This window comes from Mus musculus, chromosome 17 (assembly GCF_000001635.26).
Source record: "Mus musculus strain C57BL/6J chromosome 17, GRCm38.p6 C57BL/6J".
Lineage (NCBI taxonomy): Eukaryota > Metazoa > Chordata > Mammalia > Rodentia > Muridae > Mus > Mus musculus.
In genome coordinates, this window is record NC_000083.6 from 54,370,139 (window position 1) to 54,378,696 (window position 8,558).

Consider the following 8,558-nt stretch of genomic DNA (forward strand, 5'->3'; position numbering starts at 1 on the left):
ACAGAGAAAGCTGGACTCTGAGAAGTCCTGAATCAAGCAGGATTATAGGAAGGACAGGCTCCAATCAGATACATTGAGGGCAGCAAGCACTTGAGATAATCAGATGGCAGGAGGCAAACATAAGAACAAAAGCAACAGAAACCACGGTTACTTTGCATCATCAGAAACAAACTCTCCCACCTTAGAAAGTCCTGGATACACCATCACACCAGAAAAGCAAGATATGGATCTAAAGTCACTTCTCATGATGATAATGGACGATTTAAGAAGAAAATAAGTAACCCCCTTAAAGAAATACAGGAGAACACAGGTAAACATCTAGAAGTCCTTAAAGAAGAAACACAAAAAAATCCCTTAAAGAGTTGCGGGAAAACACTATCAAACAGGTGAAAGAATTGAACAAAACCATTCAGGATCTAAAAATGGAAGTAGAAACAATAAAGAAATCACAAAGGGAGACAACTCTGGATATAAAAACCCTAGGAAAGAAATCAGGAACCATAGATACGATCATCAGCAACAGAATACAAGAGATGGAAGAGAGAATCTCAGGTGCAGAAGATTCCATAGAGAACATCGGCACAACAATCAAAGATAATACAAAACACAAAAAGATCCTAACTCAAAACATCCAGGAAATCCAGGACACAATGAGAAGACCAAACCTAGGGATAATAGGAGTAGATGACAATGAAGACTTTCAACTTAAAGGGCCAGTAAATATCTTCAACAAAATTATAGAAGAAAACTTCCCTAACCTAAAGAGAGAGATGCCCATGAACATTTAAGAAGCCTACAGAACTCCAAATAGACTGGGCCAGAAAAGAAATTCCACTCGACACATAATAATCAGAACAACAAATACACTAAATAAAGATAGAATATTAAAATCAGTAAGGGAAAAAGGTCAAGTATCATATAAAGGCAGAACGATTCAAGTTACACCAGACTTCAAACCAGAGACTATGAAAGCCAGAAGATCCTGGACAGATGTTATACAGACCCCAAGAGAACACAAATGCCAGCCCAGGTTACTACCCAGCAAAACTCTCAATTACCATAGATGGAGAAACGAAAGTATTCCATGACAAAAACAAATTCACAAAATATCTTTCCATGAATCCAGCCCTTCAAAGGATAATAAAGGGAAAACTCCAACACAAGGAGGGAAATGACACCCTAGAAAAAGGAAAAAAGTAATTCTTCAACAATCCTAAAAGAGGATAGCCACAAGAACAAAATCCCAACTTTAACAACAAAAATAACAGGAAGTAACAATTACTTTTCCTTAATATTTCTTAATATTAATGGTCTCAATTCCCCAATAAAAAGACATAGACTAACAGACTGGTTATATAAACAGGACCCAACATTTTGCTGCATATAGGAAACCCACCTCAGGGACAAAGACAGATACTACCTCATAGTAAAAGGCTGGAAAACAATTTTCCAAGCAAACGGTCTGAAGAAACAAGCTGGAGTAGCCATTCTAATATCGAATAAAAGTGACTTCCAACCTAAAGTTATCAAAAAAGACAAGGAGGGGAACTTCATACTCATCAAAGGTAAAATCTTCCAAGATGAACTCTCAATTCTGAATATCTATGGTCCTAATGCAAGGGCATCCACATTCACTAAAGAAACTTTAGTAAAGGTCAAAGCACATATTGTATGGCGCACAATAAGAGTGTGAGACTTTAACATCCTACAATCATCAATGGACAGATTCTGAAAACAGAAACTAAACAGAGACACAAGGACACTAACAGAAGTTACAAAACAAATGGACTTGATAGATAACTACAGAACATTTTTACCTAAAACAAAAGGATATACCTTCTTCTCAGCACTTCATGGTACCTTCTCCAAAACTGGCCATATAATTGGTCATAAAACAGGCCTTAACAGATATAAAAATATTGAAATTGACCCATGCCACGGACTAAGGCTGATCTTTAATAACAACATAAATAACAGAAAGCCAACATTCACATGGAAGCTGAAAAACACTCTACTCAATGATAACTTGGTTAAGGAAAAAATAAAGAAATTAAAGACTTTTTAGAATTTAATGAAAATGAAGCCACAACACACCTACTTATGGGACACAATGAAAGTAGTCCTAAGAAGAAAACACATAGTTCTGAGTGTCCCCCAAAAGAAACTAGAAAGAGCACACGCTAGCAGCTTGACAGAATTTCTAAAAGCTCTCGAACAAGGAAACAAATTCACCCATGAGAAGTAGACAGCAGGAGATAATCAAATTCAGGGCTGAAATCAACCAAATGGAAACAAAAGAACTATACAAAGAATAAACCAAACCAGGAGCTGGTACTTGGAGAAAATAAACAAGATAGATAAACCCTTAGCCAGACTAACTACAGGGCATGGGGAGAGTATCCCAATTAACAAAATCAGAAATGAAAAGGAAGACATAACAGAACCTGAGGATATCCAAACATCATTAGATCCTACTGCAAAAGGTTATACTCAGCAAAATTGGAAAATCTGGATGAAATGGACAATTTTCTAGACAGATACCAGGTACCAAAGTTAAATCAGTGTCATATCAATGATCTAAACAGCACCATATCTCCTAAAGAAATAGAAACAGTCATTAATAGTCTCCCAAACAAACAAACCCAGGACCAGATGGGTATAGTGCAGAGTTCTATCAGACCTTCAAAGAAGACCTAATTCCAATTCACCTCAAATTATTTCACAAAATACAAACAGAGAGTACTCTACCCAATTAATTCTATGAAGCCACAATTACTCTGATACCTAAACCACATAAAGCCCCAACATAGAAAGAGAGCTTCAGACGAATTTCCCTTATGAATATCAATGCAAAAATTCTCAATAAAATACTCAAAAACCGAATCCAAAAACACATCAAAACAATCATCCATCATGATCATGTAGGCTTTATCCCAGGGATGCAAGGATGGTTTAATATATGGAAATCCATCAATGTAATCCACTATATAAACAAACTCAGAGACAAAATCCAAATGATCATCTCCTTAGATGCTGAGAAAGCATTTGACAAAAACCAACACCCGTTCATGATTAAAGTCTTGGAAAGATCAGAAATTCAAAGCTCATACTTAAACATAATAAAAGAAATCTACAGAAAGCCAGTAGCCAACATCAAACTAAATGGAGAGAAACTTGAAGCAATCTCACTAAAATCAGGGACTAGTCAAGGCTGCCCACTTTCTCCCTACCTATTCAATATAGTACTTGAAATATTAGCCAGAGCAATTCGACAACAAAAGGAGATCAAGGGGATACAAATTGGAAAGAAAGAACTCAAAATATCACTATTTGCAGATGAAATGATAGTATATATAAGTGATTCTAAAAATTCCATCAGAGAACTCCTAAACCTGATAAACAGCTTCAGTGAAGTAGCTGGATATAAAATTAACTCAACCAAATCAGTGGCCTTTCTCTACACAAAGAATAAACAGGCTGAGAAAGAAATTAGGAAAACAACACCCTTCTCAATAGTCACAAACAATATAAAACCTGGGTGTGATTCTAACTAAGGAAGTGAAAGATCTGTATGATAAGAAATTCAAGTCTCTGAAGAAAGAAATCAAAGAAGATCTCAGAAGATGGAAAGATCTCCCATGCTCATGGATTGGCAGGATCAACATTGTAAAAATGGCTATCTTGCCGAAAGCAATCTACAGATTCAATGCAATCCCCATCAAAATTCCAACTCAATTCTTCACTGAGTTAGAAAGGGCAATTTGCAAATTCATCTGGAATAACAAAAAAACCTAGGATAGCAAAAACTATTCTCAACCATAAAAGAACCTCTACTGGAATCACCATGCCTGACCTCAAGCTGTACTACAGAGCAAGTGTGATAAAAACTGCCTGGTACTGGTATAGTGACAGACAAGTAGACCAATGGAATAGAATTGAAGACCCAGAAATGAACCCACACACCTATGGTCACTTGATCTTCGACAAGGGAGCTAAAACCATCCAGTGGAAAAAAAGACAGCATTTTTAACAAATGGTGCTGGCACAACTGGTTGTTATCATGTAGAAGAATGTGAATCGATCCATTCCTATCTCCTTGTACTAAGGTCAAATCTAAGTGGATCAAGGAACTTCACTTAAAACCAGAGACACTGAAACTTATAGAGGAGAAAGTGGGGAAAAGCCTTGAAGATATGGGCACAGGGGAAAAATTCCTGAACAGAACAGCAATGGCTTGTGCTGTAAGATCGAGAATTGACAAATGGGACCTCATGAAACTGCAAAGCTTCTGCAAGGCAAAAGACACCGTCAATAAGACCAAAAGACCTCCAACAGATTGGGAAAGGATCTTTACCTATCCTAAATCAGATAGGGAACTAATATGCAGTATATATAAAGAACTCAAGAAGGTGGACTCCAGAAAATCAAATAACCCCATTAAAAAATGGGGCTCAGAACTGAACAAAGAATTCTCACCTGAGGAATACCGAATGGCAGAGAAGCACCTGAAAAAATGTTCAACATCCTTAATCATCAGGGAAATGCAAATCAAAACAACCCTGAGATTCCACCCCACACCAGTCAGAATGGCTAAGATCAAAAATTCAGGTGACAGCAGATGCTGGTGAGGATGTGGAGAAAGAGGAACACTCCTCCATTGTTGGTGGAATTGCAAGCTTGGACAACCACTCTGGAAATCAGTCTGGTGGTTCCTCAGATAATTGGACATAGTACTGCCGGAGGATCCAGCAATACCTCTCCTGGGCATATATCCAGAAGATGTCCCAACCGGTAAGAAGGACACATGCTCCACTATGTTCATAGCAGCCTTATTTATAATAGCCAGAAGCTGGAAAGAACCCAGATGCCCCTCAACAGAGGAATGGATACAGAAAATGTGGTACATCTACACAATGGAGTACTACTCAGCTATTAAAAAGAATGAATTTATGAAATTCCTAGCCAAATGGATGGACCTGGAGGGCATCATCCTGAGTGAGATAACACAATCACAAAGGCACTCACACAATATGTACTCACTGATAAGTGGATATTAGCCCAGAAACTTAGGATACCCAAGAGATAAGATGCAATTTGCTAAACACATGAAACTCAAGAAGAATGAAGACCAAAGTGTGGACACTGTGCCCCTTCTTAGAATTGGGAACAAAACACCCATGGAAGGAGTTACAGAGACAAAGTTTGGAGCTGTGACGAAAGGATGGACCATGTAGAGACTGCCATATCCAGGGATCCATCCCATAATCAGCTTCCAAACCTTGACACCATTGCATACACTAGCAAGATTTTATTGAAAGGACCCAGATGTAGCTGTCTCTTGTGAGACTATGCCGGGGCCTAGCAAACACAGAAGTGGATGCTCACAGTTAGCTATTGGATGGATCACAGGGCTTCCAATGGAGGAGCTAGAGAAAGTACCCAAGGAGCTAAAGGGATCTGCAACCCTATAGGTGGATCAACATTATGAACTAACCAGTACCCCGGAGCTCTTGACTCTAGCTGCATATGTATCAAAAGATGGCCTAGTCGGCCATCACTGAAAAGAGAGGCCCATTGGACACACAAACTTTATATGCCCCAGTACAGGAGAACGCCAGGGCCAAAAAAAAAAATGGGAATGGGTGGGTAGGGAAGTGGGGGAGAGGGTATGGGGGACTTTTGGGATAGCATTGGAAATGTAATTGAGGGAAATACATAATAAAAAATATTAAAAATTAAAAAAGAAAACAAAACAAAACCGTATGCCTGGTTTGAACATGCTAACTCATAGAAATTGGTTTTCAAGGAGATAGTGAAACAAAAGTATAAGACATTCATCCCATGCCTTCTCTTAGTGGAAAGGGAGACAAGAGGAACTCTTACATTGACACCATGGGGCCAGAGTTAAGTTCCACATTCTAACACATTGCTTCTTCTGCAATGTACTTGGAAATTATAAAGAACATGATTACTGAAATGACCATATCAAGTAAGTTTACAGGAAAAGGTGGGCATTCACAATGATGTTTTCAAACTTTTTTTTGTTGGTATTTGGAAGCAGACTTATTGTATAAGTCAGAATATTTATAAGTCAGAATTTCTTGCACAGGCATTTCTTGCATAATATATATTCTACATAGACACTTACTATGTCTCAGGGTGATTGTGACAATAATGCTGACCTGAAGCAGGCCATCTTTGAAAACATATTAAGGACACACAGGCAAGGACAGCTGATCACAGTAAGTACACTTTCCTCTTCCTCCTGCCCACACTGCAGACCTGATCCTGTGTAGCATCCATTATGTGTCATCAGATTTCTTAAACAAATTAATGTCGACACTGTACTGTAAGCTTCCGTTCTATGGGTGAATAATACCATTTTCATTTTTGTCATTTTTATGTATTAATTTTCTGAAATTTGGATTAAATAGAAAACCAACAGAATCAAAACCAAAACAAAACAGATTTCTCAAGGAAGAAGTGGGAAGACATTCTCTCTTAGGACTGCACTAACTTTACCATATGCTATCCCATAAAACCCCCATTTTTATGCTTTGAGACAATTATATGAATGAGGATCCTATGTGATGCATATTCATAAGTGATGATTTCCACAGTAAGATGAAGGCCTATGCTCTTTTGGAGTAAGATGAAATATGTTTCATTGCTTCTCGGCCTTTTGGCTAAGATCAAGTGAAATATGTTTCATATCTTGTTATTTTATTTCCTCTTTGAGCTGTACCTTGCTATGCAAAGAGATGAAATTGTATATGCTTCCATTTTAATAGACTGAAACATTAGCCAATGTTCAAAACAGACATTTTAGGCTCACATGTTATTAGCCTTTACACTATAAGAATTTATATTTGTCATCCAGTAAACACACACGAAGAAATAAAGGAGCCAACGTAGCAAATTTCTCATCATATATTAACAAAAGGCTCATATTCCACTTGATTTTTATAAAACAAAGTGGTTTGTGTGTGTGTGTGTTTACTCCAAAATCAGAATATTGTAGGACTTTATTCTGTTTGTTTTTATTTACTTTTTCCAGTTCAAGCTAATTCTTCAGTATTTCTTCTATGGTAATGGTGTTTACACCATTCTGTTAGTGAAGATCTTAGCAATATACCCTTATGTTACAGGTAATTATCCTAAATGCAGTCACTGTTTCATTTTGTTTTTTTCTGCTTTGCATGACATGGAACTGTGGAGGACAGTAGCTCATGAGCATGCTCTGCTAGCTTACTGACTTTGTACTCCCAGGACAACACAGTTGGTTTTCCCTTCTGTAGCTGCCAGAAAGCAGGCAAGATCCAGGAGCACAGCTCTTCTGTAAAAGAAGGAGTATGCTTAGCAAAAGCATAAAGCAGAGTCGCTGGATAAAGTGAAAGACAATGTTAAGACTATTGTAAGGTATCTTCTAACTTAAGAAAAGCTTTAGCATGACTTCATGTAAGTGGTTACTAAGTCCAAATATCCATTTAACCCCACTCCACGAAGTTGCCAGCAACACCATGACCGTAGGTGTCTGCTTTCTTCCTAAACATCTGTTTCAGATTCTGGACCAGTTTCACATAGGATGTTGAACAAAAATGGCTATCATATTGCCTACAGGTGGTTCTAGTTTTCTTTCAGGAAAAGCCAATCTTTCCTTGTTATATTTTTGTCAAGTCATAAAACATAATATCTGGCACAACTTAATTGAGCCATACTCTGAAAGAGACTCAGCTATACTACTTTAGTTACATTAATTTTTTTTTTTTGCTATTGATTTTTATTTTCTGGGAGTATTCTTTTGAGTGACTGCCAAGTTCACTCTGAAATTCAGCAAAGACTTCAGTTTTCATCTTGGCTGGACTTATCAGGTGCTATCCAAACATACTCCCACAGATTTCAGAATCCCTTGTTGACAGCTCCACCTCCATCTGCAGCCACAAGTCATTAGGTGAGGCTTTCATTTAAAGCAAATCTGTTCAATTCTTGTTACAAAGCTCATAATATATACAACCAATGTAAACAAAGCTAGGTATATATTTTACTGATGTGATTAATCTTTGATTCTATGCTGCTTCCATTCACATATTTATGCAAATAAGACTGAATGAATAATGCTTATGACAATAATCACTAGGAATATTTTATTAAAATAACATAGGACAAGTGCTCTCAAAGCTTTAAAAACAAAACCTTAAATGAATTTTTTAAATTTTATTTTCTTCAATATACTCTTTTTTTCAAAGATGGAAAGTACAATGCTACTATCATCCCTTTCTGAAAATGAAAAGTAAATAGATATTGATCTATGTCTATCATGCTCATCTGGGTTTTTCTGTAAGTTATTCAGTTTAGAAATTACTTCCCAGGGATGACAGCTCTTCCCAGGTCACCTAAAGTTTGCATAGTTTGAAGTGGGCTGTTGAGCCATTGCATGCCTTATTTGAACATAGAAATGTAGGCTGTATAAAATCTACATGGGTGTCTTCCATATTGACTCCTTAAAAAAGCAATGTGGTATTTCATATTGTCATCTTTAAAGAGGTAATAATAAAAAT

The 8,558-nt window shown here is 37.2% G+C and overlaps 1 pseudogene; it reads left to right on the forward strand.

Annotated features, from left to right (window-relative positions):
* The first annotated feature begins 6,666 nt into the window (after positions 1-6,666).
* Gm52325 lies at positions 6,667-6,809 on the forward strand (annotated as a pseudogene).
* Positions 6,810-8,558: the final 1,749 nt, after the last annotated feature.